General features: G+C 43.6%; 1 protein-coding gene across 1 annotated transcript in view; it reads right to left on the bottom strand.

The window, feature by feature from the left end:
- The window catches only part of SLC41A1 (solute carrier family 41 member 1), a 62,044-nt gene extending 60,104 nt beyond the window's left edge, over positions 1-1,940 (bottom strand). The window contains exon 1 of the mRNA XM_068269552.1: positions 1,858-1,940. The gene's annotated coding sequence lies outside the window, so the exon portion shown is untranslated. The remainder of the gene's footprint in view (positions 1-1,857) is intronic.
- Between the last annotated feature and the right edge of the window lie 14,794 nt (positions 1,941-16,734).

Genomic DNA, 16,734 nt, shown 5'->3' with positions numbered 1-16,734 from the left:
TGTATGTGGAGGGACCTGGCGACGAGCTGTCGCCAGCCTGTCGCGCACACGATCACATGTGCTGGCGACAGGCCAAAAAGTTGCCCGTGAGTATGGGCCATAAGGTGTCTTTGGCAACATACACTAATTCATAAACCGGCACAGAAGAGCCAGTTCTGGAGGGTATTAACTGAGGGAATAAGTGTTCTATTCCTGACTGACTTGGTACCACCTCCCCCCCACCAACTGTGGTCAACAGGCCACCAATTGCTGCACCCACATTTTGTTTGTTGTGGCCACATATGGGTGATCTCTCATTGATAAAGAACACCATAAAAGTATCCACTCCCATTTTCTGCCTGTAAAGCACAATCTCACATTTGTTAAGAGAAGCATAGAGTGGACCACTCCCAAAAGAGCAATTACACAGACAGGTTAGAAAAGGTTAATCCAGATCACAGCAACTTGTATCTTACCATCTGCCAAACATTTCTGCCTCTGTCATACTTGTACAGAGCAAGAAACCAGCAGATCCAAATGTTACAATTTAAAAGTGCCCATTAAAAGTACAATTTTTAGTGAATAATTGTATTTTCGATTAGATTACTCAGGTCGTATGAAAAACAGAAGCTGAAGGGCCCAATTGATCCTGAACGATTGCATTATGGATTATATGCTCCAAGAAATAATTGTCCAACTTGACAAAATTTTCTTCATGGATAGGATCACAACTGGAGGAGATCGTATCACAAGTTGGATTCTTTAGTGGCTTGGATCAACTAAATAAGATCTTTTCTTTCATTCTGAATGATCTTGTCAAAAAAAAATTCTCGCTAAAAATTGTACAGTTAATGGACACCTTAGGACTGCTTCACATGGACGGCAGGCGGCGGTCGGAAAACGCATCGTCCTGGGGCATCTCATCAGGGGGCGGCGGTACAGAGATTGTCAGCTTCTAGTCACGATCAACGGTTTCCATCCCACAAGGGAACATGAAGCCGCCGCAGCTAGGCGACCCTGTACGCCGCATGCGGCTCCTAGGGTGCCTAAAACGGCAGGGAAAATAGGGATCGAAACCCTGCATTTGCGCAATCGATGGTAAGCTACAAGTCCCAAATGTTTGGCAGTAAACGCCGCCAAGTGTCCCTGTGAACCAGAGATCTACCGAAATACCCAGAGACAGCTGAACCATATAGCTGCACCACCGACTGTCCTCTTGACGTCAAGAAACAGCTTTGCAACCTCACTCAACCACTGGACTCAATTCACAGAGCTTTATCAAACACTTTATCAAACGTTTGATAAAATTTCCTCATGGGTAAAATCTAATTTAGAATTCACTAAGGTGTTATAGATTTATTGATCATTTCATCGATAAGACATTCGATAAATCTATAACACCTTAGTGAATTCAAAATTAGATTTTACCCATGAGGAAAATTATCAAACGTTTGATAAAGTGTTTGATTAAGCTCCGTGAATTGAGGCCACTGTCTGATCAGTACAAGCAGCCACCAGACTACACGTAAATAATGCTTTCACAGATCAAACCCCTCACAGCAGGCCTAGAGGAAGCACAATGGCTACTTTGTTCACACAAACAAACGACACCACCACGGACGAGATAAAGAGATTAAAGATGTTCCTATAGCTGAATCAGCAATAAGCTGTGGCTTCGCTCTAGCTGCAGCACGGCCAGGAAGACTCCTGTGTAGAGGTTCCCGCAGTGCCCAAATGCAGGAGACACGGCAGGCATGCTCTGCTGGAGAGGAATGAAGCGCTGCAGGCGTCTATCATTCGCCGCACCGCTATACCTACAGCGTGCCGCCTGCGTCCAGTCCTGCAACAATCCATTCCTCCACCGCACGCTTCACTCACCTTCCATCACTGCACGCAGAAGCCCCAACACTGCAACACTTTCACTCCATCAGCAACACTTTAACTTCCCGGTGACGTTAGCGCCCCACACCCGCTGCAGCCAATGCTATATGGACTCTGGAGGCAGTCTTGCCAGCCATTGGAGAGCGCGTCATGACATGAGATTGACAGCAGCTTCAGCCACTCAGGATAGAAGCTGTGGCAGTAAGCAGAGATAGCAGCGGTTAATCTGTTACTGTATGATGAGTGTAGAAGATCACTGCCTAAAATTGTATAGTAGATATAATGGACATGAATACGTAGTTGTGCTGTAGTGAAAACAACGCAATGAATAAAATTGCTTTTCTTTTTTTTTTTTTTTTTTTTACAATATTCATTAAATAGATTATTTAGTCAGTGTTTGCTCATTGTAAAATATTTTCTCTCCCTGATTTACATTCTGTAATTTATCATAGGCAGTGACATCTTTAGTTCTGCCAGGTGATCTGAATGTTCTTTGTGAGGCTTTGCCCAATCGGACGCGTGCAAGCTATTTGGAGCGCACGATATATTATGGACTTATGGGTAAATTACCTCTTATTTCCCCACTGCACACCTGAGGCAATTAAGCCTCATTTAAATCACGAATTCGAGTGCTTAGACCAGGGGTCTCAAACTCAATTTACCTGGGGGGCCTCAGGAGGCAAAGTCAGGATGAGACAGGGCCACATAAGGAATTTCACAATCGCGGCGCATCACCGCCTCTGCCCGCCCCTCTTACTCTTCCTTCACAGAGAGTGGTGGGGATAGGCGGCGATCCGTGCGGCGATTGACGCCAGGAGGGGCAAAGCTGAAGCTGAAAGCTCTGCCCCTTCCAGGAAATGCCAGCGGATTGCCCCCCGGGCAATTTGGGGGCTCTGCAGCCCTCGTTTAGCGGCGGGGATGCGGCGGATTACTTGGGAGCACTGAAGCGAACTATAAGGAAGCTTTTGCCGGCGAGGGCCACATAATATTGTATCGAGGGCTGCAAATGGGCCACGAGTTTGAGACCCCCGGCTTAGACACTCGTAAATCATAATTACTCGTGAGCCCATGCCTGACTCTAAGCACTGATGATTGTCAGGAACCGGCACGCCTGCATATACGGTTCCCGACTGCAGGTTTGACCAGATCGAGAGGGGAAGCAGCCTTAGTCGAGCTACCACAAGGCTGTGACCCCTCAAACACTTCTCATTGCCACCACTAGCTGTTGCGAGACACGTCCACTCTGCTGTCGAGTGCTCAGCACGCAATCCGCGTTTTCGCATTCAGGTCAGCCTTGCGCTTTAGGCCGAATACGGGAACGCCACGCACACACACACACAGTTGCAATCTTACACTGTAGTGAAGCAAAACCACTAACAGTTGATCCGAACGATACTGTTAGCCACTCCGAGACTTCCCACTCTGCTGTCGAGCGCGGAAGTGCCCCATACACACAATGCAATTACAATCTTATACGGTAGTGTTGCTCAATCATACAATCAGGCATGGACTTATACACCTTTACACTTCAGTCTCCTCTACTAGGCTTTGAGTGTTAGTTTAGTACAGCAGAAGTCTAACTTATTAAATAACGATTTAATATTCCAGGAAAAAAGTGGAACAATGCAGAAAATATATACAAAAGATTTACAAAAACAAAGTAAAAAGTTACAAAATAAAAGTTTACAAGGATACCCACAAGACAAATTGCCAAAATAAAAGGGAAATAACGTTACCAGCGTACGTTAGAACATGGTTGGCGGGAGAACGCAGTTTCCGATTCGATCGGGATCCTCCCTACCTATGCACTACCTCCAAGAGAAGATGATCTGTGACTGTCCTAGCTGCTGTTTTATAGCAAAATGTGTGCCCCGGGGCCACCCCAATGTCCAGATCCAGGAATATTCAATTTTCTGTTTAACTCGTGCAACTTCAAAGCGTTCCTGTTTTAGCTTGTGAGGTTTGGGGTAAAACTAGTCAAGTACATACATCAAAAGAGTGAGGCTTCCTCCTGTCATATGTAAATTCCAGGGCTTTTCCTGTCCGCTTTGAACTTGGCAGACTCAATTAGTCAGATAGTGTTTTGACCAACAGGCAGCTGTTTACATTAATACAAAGATCAGGGGCGTAGCAATAGGGGGTGCAGAGGTAGCGACCGCATCGGGGCCCTTGGGCTAGAGGGGCCCCGAGGGGCCCTCCCTCAGTTGCAGTTTTAGCTTTCTATTGGTCCTGTGCTCATAATAATCACTTCTATAGATACTTTGAATAGTGGTAATCACTAACAAACTGTTCCCCATTCCCTTCTTGCACCTCTGACACTGTGGTTGCCATTGACAGGTTTTGTCCCGCCGTATCAATTGTTACGTATAGAGTGCTTGGGGGCCCCATTGTAAAACTTGCATCGGGGCCCGTAGCTCCTTAGCTACGCCACTGACAAAGATCAAAGCAATGCACCACCTTTGCAGGATGCCAGACAAAAGGGAATCATTACCTAATTACCCGTTCCTTGCTGTCCAGAGGAACTGTATGCTAATGTCCAAGCTCCCTGCTTCCAGAGGAATTTAATGCAAATGTAGGTCTATTGACACACACACAATCACATTAACAGTTTCCATGAACCTAGCTGCCAATACCTTCAAAGCCAGACTGGCTAGCAGACAATCACATATGATACAGTAGTACACAGCAGACGTAAAAATGGGAAAATATGGCTTCGGTGTTCTGCATATTATCCCAACATCATAACTAGCTGCTATATTCCTGACAATGATGAATAGCAAAGATTAGCAGAGGCAATATATTTTAGGTCAAAAATGAACTTTGAAAGAACATCCGACAAATAAGGCCACTCTACTGAATCAAATGCCCTAGCAGAGTGTAATGAGACTATCACCCTTTCCCCAACATGGTCCTGTTAATACGCTAAGGCCTCTATTCATAAAGCATTCCCACATGCGGAAATGCTGAAAACAGCTGACTTTACCGACCATTTAGCAAAGTGTCCATTCATAAAAGCTGTCTCCGCATGAAAAGCTACTATTCCTGAGCAGTGCGGGAAATTACCGCCTTATGCGGTGATTATCACAACACATGTCACTAATGTCAATTCATAAAGATTAGAACAGGCGGAATGTGAACGGAGAATCCCGGCTGTTTAAATTATGCGATAAGCCAGCAGATAACAGCCAAGCTAATGGAGACAGACCTCTCAGGCAGCTGCAGTGAGAGCTGAGCAAAAAATGCATCCCAGAATACCAAGGCTGTGTTTTTTAACCCATTGGGTACCTGTTTTCAGATAAATTTCACATCAGAAAGCCTGCATGTGTAACATTTCTTGAAGTTCTTCTAAGCTGTGGCAATTAAAGGGTAACTGAAGTAAGAGGTATACGAAGGCTGCCATATTTATTTCCTTTTAATTAATACCAGTTGCCTGGCAGCCCTGCTGATCCTCTGCCTCTAATACTATTAGCCATAGCCCCTGAACAAGCATGCAGCAGATCAGGTGTTTCAGACTTTAAAGAGACTCTGTAACATCAAAAACATCCCTCCCCTGGGGGGTACTCACCTCGGGTGGGGGAAGCCTCCGGATCCTAATGAGGCTTCCCACGCCGTCCTCTGTCCCACGGGGGTCTCGCTGCAGCCCTCTGAACAGCCGGCGACAGACCCGACTGTCAATTCAATATTTACCTTTGCTGGCTCCAGCGGGGGCGCTGTGGCTGCTTTCTGCTCCGAAGTAGACGGAAATACCCGATCTCAGTCGGGTCCGCTCTACTGCGCAGGCGCCGGAAACTTGCGCCTGCGCAGTAGAGCAGACCCGACGGCGATCAGGTATTTCCGCCTACTTCGGAGCCGACAGCCGTCAGAGCGCCTGCGCAGGAGCCGGGAAGGTAAATATTGACGTCATCTTGCACGGAGGGCTGCAGCGAGACCCCTGAGGGACGGAGGACGGCGTGGGAAGCCTCATTAGGATCCGGAGGCTTCCCCCACCCGAGGTGAGTACCCCCCAGGGGACGTTTTGACGTTACAGATCTTCTTTAAAGTTAGATCTGACAAGACTAGCTGCATGCTTGTTTCTGGTGTTATTCAGATACTACTGCAGAGAAATAGACCAGCAGGGCTGGCCGGCAACTGGTATTGATTAAAAGGAAATAAATATGGCAGCCTCTGTATACCTCTCACTTCAGTACCCCTTTAAATAGATTGTTTAGAAAGACTAATAGACAGATTCAAAGAAGATTCAGGGCAAGGAGAGGCAGTTTAAAAAAATGTACATGTAAAGGGATGCTGGGGCTGCCTCCTTTATAGTAACTCTGTCTCTGCACAGAGAAAATGTAACAACTCAGCCAGCACCGCTAGTTTAGTGCGGGAATTCCCGACCTTTTATTGCAACTGTAAACATTTTTATGAATTAGCACACAAAAGTCTAAAATACCGATGCAGTGTTTTCCCTCCAAGATTTTTTTTTCCCGCAAATGTTTTATGAATAGAGAATTAAAGGCTCATACACACATCAGACCATAGTCTTTGGAAAATGAAAGATCACAGCCCAATTTTACCCCCTTCCGTGTAGCATGAGAGCCATACCTACACAGTCTATTCTATGGAGCTGAACTCCCCATCAGACAGAAATCTTTGCAAGATGCTGCATACAAAGATGCTGTAGACATTCAAAAGATCAGTATCTGCAAAAGATCTGTTCCTGCAAAAGATCCATTCCTGCAAAATGCATTCATAGGCTATCATTCATACCGGTGACTTTACCGACCACTCTGCAAAATCCCCATTCATAAAGGCTCTTTCCGCATGAAAAGCTGACAGAGCGATACATTTCCGCCTTGTGCGGAGTTTTTCTAGATTTATCTAGAAAAAGTTACAAACACGTCCATTCATAAAGATTAGAGCAAGCGGTATGCAGAAGGAAAATACCGCTTGCTCGACAGTAGCGATAGGCGGGCGGAATACGTGTAAATGAATGGGACGGACCTCCCAAGCAGCATCAGACAGAGGAGCGCACGGAGGGAATCGGGCAGCTTTTATCTTTCTGCATGTCTTCCGCCACGCTACCACCTGCTTCCTCCAGAAAACCTCCGCACTTCTACCGCAACAGGCAACTTCTTTATGAATGACCAACCAGAAGTCTTAAGTACCGGTTGCGGAGAAGAACGGTGTTTTCCCGCTGTACCGACTGCACCTTTATGAATGATAGCCATAGTCTATGAGATCTGCAGATCATCATACACACCTTGTTTAACAGACATTCATCTGCAGATCAGATCCACCAGGATGGATTTTCAGATCTGCAGATGATTGTCTGATCTGCAGATGAATGTCAGTTAAACAAGGTGTGTATGATGGTCTGCAGATCTCATAGACTATGAATGCAATTTGCAGGAATGGATTTTTGGCAGGAACAGATCCTTTGCAGATACTGATCGTTTGTGTCTGTACAGCATCTGTGTGTGCAGCAGCTTGCAAAGATTTTTTTCTGATGGGGAGTTCAGCTCCATAGAAAAGACTGTGTAGGTATGGCTCTCATACTACATGAAGGGTGGTAAGATTGGTCTGTGATCTTTCATTTTCCAAAGACTATAGTCTGATGTGTGTATGAGCCTTTAGCCTTCCTAAACTCTCCCAACATTGGGCTCTATTCACAAAACCATGTGCGGTAACTCTTTTTTTGGGTGAAAAATTACCTCCAGTGATAATTCACTAAAAATAGTGAAAATAGTGAGTATTCACTAAAAATGTACAAAGTGTGATAAATGTTTGATAAAAGTGCGGTAAAACAGGTGATAAAACAGGTGATAAAACTGTCAGTAATATGTACGGAAATAAAGCTTTTTTGACCACTGTAGGGCAGTCCATATACTTGCCACCCATTACACAGAGACGACCCAGGAAAGCCTGTCACATTTACAGTGGGACCTCAACTCTTGCACAGGACAGAAGGAAAACATTAGCCTGTTTAATTCCCCCTCATCTGTGAATAATCACAACTGTAATTTTAGCTCTCAGCTGTGCCAGCTGGCTGCCTCAGCAGACGAGCTAATGTGTAAACACAGGATGTTAACCCTATGTCTGCTTCCATGAAAGCAGGAAGTACATACACTGGAGATTTTTTGCTGGATTTGTATCAGCTGTAACAAAGAAATGTTTTTCTTTAAAGGTAATTATGCTGTTGCTTATCTTTTAGAGCAGCGAGGAATTTCCTCCTCGGCATCTATTAAATCATCTAAAAGGCCTGGTGCACACCAAAAACCGCTAGCAGATACGCAAAATGCTAGTAGATTTTGAAACGCTTTTTCTTCTTTTTCTGTAGCGTTTCAGCTAGCATTTTGCGGTTTTGTGAAGCGTTTTTGGTGTAGTAGATTTCATGTATTGTTACAGTAAAGCTGTTACTGAACAGCTACTGTAACAAAAAACGCCTGGCAAACCACTCTGAAGTGCCGTTTTTCAGAGCGGTTTGCGTTTTTCCTATACTTAACATTGAGGCAGAAACGCATCCGCAATCCAAAATCTGCAGCAGCCCGGGAGTATGTGTTTCTGCAAAACGCCTCCCGCTCTGGTGTGCACCAGCCCATTGAAATACATTACCCTAGCGGATCCGCACCCGCAAGCGGATCGCAAACCGCAGCAGAACCGCTCTGGTGTGCACTAGGCCTGAAAGCGCGCCTTGAGATTAGACACACTTGTCTTTTCTGCCTTCTATGTAAAATTGACATAAACTCGAGCAAACAAAGTTTAAAAGGCTCCATCCTAAAGGCCAACAGCAGAGAAGTGATAATTATCACCTATAAAAAAAATCCTTAATTAACACCAACTTTTCAATTGAGAATCTCAAATTGGAGATACATTTTGAGGTAATTACCACACTTTGATCTCACTTTTACCGCATGAGGTAATTTAGGGAGAAAAAAAATGGTGAATTTAAAAATTTAGATATTTTGGTCGGTGTTTATCACTACCCAAATTAACTCATGCGGTAACTCATTGAGAATAGAGCCCATTGGGCTTTATTCATAAAACATTTGCGGAAAAAAAAATCTTGGAGGGAAAACACTGCATCGGTATTTTAGACTTGTGTGCTAATTCATAAAAATGTTTACACTTGCGATAAAAGGTCGGGGAATTCCCGCACTAAACTAGCGGTGCTGGCTGAGTTGATACATTTTCTCTGTGCAGAGACAGAGTTACTAAAAAGGAGGCAGCCCCAGCATCCCTTTACATGTGCATTTTTTTTTAAACTGCCTCTCCTTGCCCTGAATTTTCTCTGAATCTGTCTAGGTCTTTCTAAACAATCTATTTAATTGCCACAGCTTAGAAGAACTTCAAGAAATGTTACGCATGCAGACTTTCTGATGTGAAATTTATCTGAAAACAGGTACCCAAGGGGTTAATAAACACAGCCTGGGTATTCTGGGATGCCTTGTTTGCTATGCTTTCACTGCTTCTGCCTGGGAGGTCTGTCCCAATTATTCAAAAACACTGGAGCGTTTTAAAAGAGGATAAAGTGTTGGGAGAACTATTACCAGACAGACCAAAATTAGTATTTAAAAAAGCCCCCAACATAGGATTAACTATTGCCACCGCAGCAACGGAAATAAAGAGGGGACAATCTATAATACAAAGGGGAAGGGGAGGTTTCACCCGATGTGGTCTATGTAAAAACTGTAGAAGAACAACAAATATGGGACGAGTGGTGGAGATACAGTCTCCCGACCAAATTGACTATAAAATTAGGGATAGTATCACCTGCACTACGTGCGGGGTGATCTATTGCATACAATGTCCTTGTCAGAAACGATAATCGGAGAGCATTTTAATAATATCGAGAAGAAAAATGTTGAACATCCCCTGTCTAAGCATTACAGTGAAAAACATCAGGGTAGTCTGAGAAATACTGTGTTTTTTGGATTGGAAGTGGTAAAAAATCATGATAGGGGTGGGGATTATATTCAAAAAATGTCCCAAACGGAATCCAAATGGATTTTCCAGCTGGACACGTTGATACCAAAGGGTCTCAATAGTGAGATGGAGATCTTTGGTTTTTTAAAATAGCTCAGTATCTTTTTATTGTTTTGTTTTTTTTTTGTTGCATGCATTTGCATTTTTTTGCCATACATTTGCATTTGTTTGAATCATTTTTTATCCAGTTTTTACATTTGTCTGAAGTATTTTATACAATTTTACTGATGGTTAGTTCTGGAGGTGAGTGCAGTGTGGTGGTTTGCATTGGTGAAACATAACCAGATCAGCAGCAAAATGGGAATATGCAAAGGTGAAACACAATCCAATTAACAGCGAAAAGCTTTTGAAGAATTTTGCATTGAGGCGGAGATTGCCCACAAGGGTTGATCTGCGCATGCATTTGCATCTGTTTGAATCATATATTTTTTTTTCTCCTTCTCATGCATTTGTTTGAATCATCTCTATACAATTTTATTGATGGTTACTGTAGGTGAGTGTGGTGTGGTGATTTGCATAGGTGAAATATAACCAGATCAGCAGCAAAATGGGAACTATGCATAGGTAAAACACAATCTAATCAACAGGAAAATGGGCACTATATCACTTTAATGAAAAGCCTTTGAGGAATTTTGCATAGAGGCGGAGATTACCCACAAGGAGTTTATATCACACTGGACTGATGGACACTCTCATAACCAAAATCCTTCTGAAGAGGACCGACGTTAATCGTTTGAAACGCGTTAAGGTTAATTTGATTTCCTATTACGATCAGTTAAGGGCAAGGATCTGGCTGACCTACAGCGCGCAGCAGCCGTTCTGAATAACAAAGATCCAATACCCTGCAGTGGTGACGTCACCCAACTAGCGCACACCGGTACCAGCTGGGCGAAAGTAGTACAGCGAGGGGACTCTGTGGACAACCAGAGCGGCCCGCCTGAACACTGCCGACAGTGGAAGGCAGCGCGGAGATCGTAGAGGATAAGCACTTGCATCAGAGCGGTTTTCAGAAAAGAATCCGTGGTGAGTGCAGCTGGCTATGAGAGACTGACATATAAGAATTAAACATACAAGGAATCGTTATACTGGATACTAAGTGATTACTAACAGAGCTCCTATAAGGCTTCAGACCTGTAGCCTTAACACCTACCATTATGAAGGTTCTAGAACGGCTAGTCCTCACCCACCTCAAACGCACCACCAATGCACTGTTAGACCCACTCCAATTTGCTTACAGGGCCAACAGGTCCATAGAGGACGCCATAAACGTCAGCCTGGCATACATCATGGAGCACCTTGACAAGCCTGACTCCTACGTCAGAATCCTGTTCCTGGATTTCAGCTCGGCCTTTAACATGATCTGCCCGGACACCCTGGTCGATAACCTGACGCAGCTTGGTATCGACCTCATACTTTGTGCATGGGTCAAGAGCTTCCTCTCAGAAAGGACACAACGGGTCAAGCTAGGCAACTGCTCCTCCAGTGAGAGAACTACTAATACAGGGGCGCCTCAAGGGTGTGTACTGTCCCCGCTTCTGTTCTCCGTGTACACCAACAACTGCACTTCCTCCTCAGAGTCAGTCAAGGTCATCAAGTTTGCCGACGACACAACTATCATCGGCCTCATCGGCAGCAACGGAGAGCAAGACTACCGCAGTGAGATAGAGAGAATCTGCGATTGGTGCAAGAACAACAACCTTGTCCTTAACGCAACTAAGACTGTAGAGCTGATTGTTGATTTCAGGAAAAATCCTCCCACTCCCCCACCAGTCCACATAGGTGGGACCGAGGTCTCCAGAGTACCATCAGTCAGGTTCCTTGGCACAACCTTATCCACTGACCTAAGATGGGGGCAAAACACCATAAAAATTCAAAAGAAGGCACAGCAGAGGCTATTCTTCCTGCGCCAACTTAAAAAATGTGGCATGCCTCGGGAGCTGCTGACCAGCTTCTACACTGCTACCACGGAGTCCATACTTTGCTCATCAGTCAGTGTCTGGTATGCCGGCGCAACGGCCAGCGACAGACACAAATTGCAAAGAATCATTAGTGAGGCGGAAAAGATCATCGGTTCGCCCCTGCCACCTCTTGATCTCCTCCACTCGGCCAGGATGAGGAAGAGGGCAACTAAGATCTCTAGTGACCCCTCCCACCCGGGCAGCCTCTTCTTTGAGCTCCTCCGATCTGGTCGGCGTTTCCGAACTATCCCTTCCAAGACCACCAGGCGCAGGAACTCCTTCTTCCCCCAGGCAGTTCTACTACTCAACAACACCGACCCCTGACTCTTCCCTCCTAGTCTGCAATCAGCACGCGGGCCACAGGAGCTGCTCTTCTGCCCTCCCTTCTGAATCTCGAACATACACCATTAGCTAGATGTTAGATGTAGATGTTATGCACTGTTAATGTTTTGTCAATATGTGTAATTCTGACTGTATATGTAACATGTATAACTGTTGTATTGTGTACTTTGCCTAAGCCACGTGTACCACAAGCAATTCTGAGTACGGCACCACCGTACTTGGCGAATAAATCCATCTTGTATCTTGTATCTTGTATATAAGAGACCTGAACCCTGTCACTCTGAGACAACATAAGTAGGATCTGTTTGTAATTTTCCTCAATGAAAACGGGACAATTTTAATTGGATCCCCTTCATGCACAGATATGAGCGCTTCTGCATAATAAATGTGTTATCTATAAACATAAGAACTATCTATTCACAAGTTTAAGCACAAATTGGATCCCTTCTGTGCATTGATAAGTGATTCCTATCGAACTTATTATAGTTAGTTGGCAATTAAAGCACTGCTGATTTAAAGGGCCCTATAACAATATTGAGTGGTTGTGGTGTGTATGAGTGTGGAGTGTGGAGTGTGGAATTTTGGAATTTTATACATTATATTTTAATAAAATTTATTCTAAAGAATACAGAGTTAGCGCGAGTTGTGATTACATTATATTTTGTGGTATTACATTGAGAGAGGGTTGAAGGTATCCCTCTGCAACACGCAGCTTGTGTAGGGTTACTTACCAGCGCCATAAAAATTGTATGTTTATTGGTCTGTCCCAATTAGCTTGCCTGTTATCCGCATGCTTATCGCGTTATCTAAACAGCCGGTATTCTCCGTTCCCATTCCGCTTGCTCTAATCTTTATGAATTAACATTTAGTGACATGTGTTGAGATAATCACCACACAAGGCGGTAATTTCCCGCACTGTTTAGGAATTGTAGCTTTTCATGCGAAAACAGCTTTTATGAATGGACACTTTGCTAAATGGTCGGTAAAGTCAGCTGTTTTGAGCATTACCACATGCGGGAATGCTTTATGAATAGAGGCCATTATTCTACTTTTCCCACGGATGAAATAAGTTTGATCTCCTTGGATGAGAAGCTGAAATGAAGAAATTTACTTTAGGTTTGATACATACCTAAGTAGATACGCAAAGCAAAAGTTTGCAGAAAGTACTTGTGATAATTCAGGTTGGAGTGAGCTCTGAGATGTCTCCCAGTGCATCACTGCTGAATATATGCAAATTAACCATCGTCGTCCTTAGACGCTAAACACACCTCCAGATCCGCTGGAATGCAATGATGTGTCAGCTGTTAATTGTACAGAGCCACAATAACCCAACATGCATACAGACTGTTTCAGACTGGTTGGTCTTCATCAGTGCATGGCATGGATTAATGTGGCTCTATGAAGTAGGACTTGAAACACCCAAGAGGTACAGACTAACCAGCAAGCTCAATGGTCCTAAAAGCCTCCTTACTAAAATTCTATGGAAAGCAAAAGTTTGCTTTCTTAAAACAAAGTATTTGTGATAATTCAGGTTGGGGTTAGATACATTATTCCTGCACAAGATGACTTGTCTTCATCATATCTTTTACATCCAGGCACACCTTAGGGGCAATCATCCTTTGTGGTCACTGGCTATTATGTGCTAGTTTGGTGAGATGCTATTCCATTGTCCATTATCTAGTATGAGGCCCCCTTGTCTACTGCATTCTTCTTTTGGAGTTGATAATTTTCTACAACATGTTGCTCAGCTTACTGATATTCTATATACGAATATCTGTGACTTTGCTTTTTGTCTGAGTTTTTCAAGCTTCTACTTGATATTTGATCTGCAATCTGTGAGTAAGCCATTTGTTTGCTCTGCTGCAATGTTTACTACATCCTGTGAATTGTGTGCTGTGCTGGTGTGTCTTTTGGTCACTCTTTAGGTATACTGTACTTTTGAACTCAATGCATCTTTCACTTGTGGATTTCCTCCTCGATTTCATGTACCGTACTTTCTGTAGCCTTGCTTATTCACATTGAATGTTATATCATGTGTTCAATATTACACTTTTGCTGACTTGTTATCCTTACAAATTTTTTATATTTGTTACATGTATTTACAGTGGGAGGCGAACGTTTGGGCAACCTTGTTAATCGTCATGCTTTTCCTGTATAAATTGTTGGTTGTTACGGTAAAAAAATGTCATTTAAATATATCATATAGGAGACACACACTGTGATATTTGAGAAGTAAAATGAAGTTTATTGGATTTACAGAAAGTGTGCAATAATTGTTTAAATACAATTAGGCAGGTGAATAAATGTGGGCACTGTTGTCATTTTATTGATTCCAAAACCTTTAGAACTAATTATTGTAACTCAAATTGGCTTGGTAAGCTCAGTGACCCCTGACCTACATACATCTAATTATGAGAAAGAGTATTTAAGGGGGGCAATTGTAAGTTTCCTTCCCCTTTCAATTTTCTCTGAAGAGTAGCAACATGGGGGTCTCAAAACAACTCTCAAATGACCTGAAGCCAAAGTTTGTTTACCATCTTGGTTTAGGGAAAGGATACAGAAAGCTGTCTCAGAGATTTCAGCTGTCTGTTTCCACAGTTAGGAGGAACATATTGAGTAAAAGGAAGAACACAGGCTCAGTTAAAATTAAGGCTCGAAGTGGCAGACCAAGAAAAATCTCGGATGGACAGAAGCAACGCATGGTGAGAACAGTCAGAGTCAACCCACAGACCAGCACCAAAGACCTACAACATCATCTTGCTGCAGATGAAGTCACTGTGCGTCCTTCAACCATTTGGCACACTTTACACAAGGAGATGCTGTATGCGAGAGTGATGCAGAGGGAGCCTTTTCTCCGCCCACAGCACAAACAGAGCTGCTTGAGGTATGCTAAAGCACATTTGGACAAGCCAACTTCATTTTGGAATAAGGTGCTGTGGACTGATGAAACTAAAATTTGGCATAAAAGGGGCGTTATGCATGGAGGAAAAACAACACAGCATTCCAAGAAAAACACCTGCTACCTACAGTAAAATATGGTGGTGGTTCCATTATACTGTGGGGCTGTGTGATCAGTGCAGGGACTGAGAATCTTGTCAAAGTTGAGGACGCATGGATTCCACTCAGTATCCTCTGGAGACCAATGTGCAGGAATCAGTGACAAAGCTGAAGCTGCACTGGTGCTGGATCTTTCAACAAGACAACGACCCTAAACACTGCTCAAAATCCACTAAGGCATACATGCAGAGGAACAAGTACAACGCTCTGGAATGGCCATCTCAATCCCCAGACCTGAATATGATTAAATATCTGAGGTATGAGTTAAATAGAGCTGTTCATGCTCGGAAGCCATCAAACCTGAATGAACTAGAGATGTTTTGTAAAGAGGAATGGTCCAAAATACCTTCAACCAGAATCCAGACTCTCATTGGAACCTACAGGAAGCGTTTAGAGACTGTAATTTCTGCAAAAGGGGATCTACTAAATATTGATTTCATTTCTTTTTTGTGGTGCCCAAATTTATGCACCTGCCTACTTTTATTTAAACAATTATCGTGCACTTTCTGTAAATCCAATAAACTTTATTTCACTTCTGAAATATTACTGTGCGTGTCTCCTATATGATATATTTAACTGACATGTTTTATCATAATAACCAACGATTTATACAGGAAAATCACGATGATTAACAAGGTTGCCCAAGCTTTCGAATCCCACTGTACATATTTAAATGTTCATTGGTATGCATGGGGCCTCTCTCTCCCTTTGTTCTTAGTCATGTAACCTACAGGCTTCTGTAAGGAAAGCAGCTGAGCATCTGCATTGCTATGGCATGGCTGTGAATCCAGCATTGCATTTACTTATATATTTTCCAGTCCACACTTTGGTTCAGTTATTGCAGTTCCTTCCTGCTTCACAACAGCACTTCTGCACTCAGGGCCAGTTTCTGGAAAGGGCACAAAGGCCCGGTCTGGGCGGCTGCAGCCCAAGGGAGAACCAGGGTGTGAAATAGTGAAATAGGGTTAAAAGAGTAGGCATAAAATTGGAAGCAACCCATGAAAAAGGAAGATGATGCCCAAGGTAGTTGTTCATGAAAGAGAGGGTCTGCAGTACTTGGATGTAACACAAGGAAGAGAGGGCTGCGCATGGAATGGGAGGGGCGCTGCAGCACATGGAGGGAGACCCACTTCATATTTGGCCTTGGGGCAGAAAAAGCAGTCTATTGTTGTTCACTTTAGCACATTCGCTATCCCTTCACCAATCTGCTGTATCACTCCTGCACCTTGTTGCAGTCAGCTGTTATCTGCCCCACTGCTTCTATTATCCCTACTTTTTCCACTTCTCACAATTTATGATCACTACAGGGTGGGCCATTTATATGGATACACCTTAATAAAATTGAAATGGTTGGTTATATTATCTTCCTGTTTGTGGCACATTAGTATATGTGAGGGGAAAGGGGACTTTTCAAAATGCATGGGGACCATAGTGGCCATTTTGAAGTCGGCCATTTTTAAACCAACTTTTGTTTTTTCAATAGGAAGAGGGTCACGTGACAAATCAAACTTATTGGATTGGGAATTTCACAAGAAAAACAATGGTGTGCTTG

The sequence above is a fragment of the Hyperolius riggenbachi genome, chromosome 2, assembly GCF_040937935.1.
Source record: "Hyperolius riggenbachi isolate aHypRig1 chromosome 2, aHypRig1.pri, whole genome shotgun sequence".
NCBI classification, from domain to species: domain Eukaryota; kingdom Metazoa; phylum Chordata; class Amphibia; order Anura; family Hyperoliidae; genus Hyperolius; species Hyperolius riggenbachi.
This window is presented reverse-complemented; position numbering and strand designations above follow the sequence as displayed.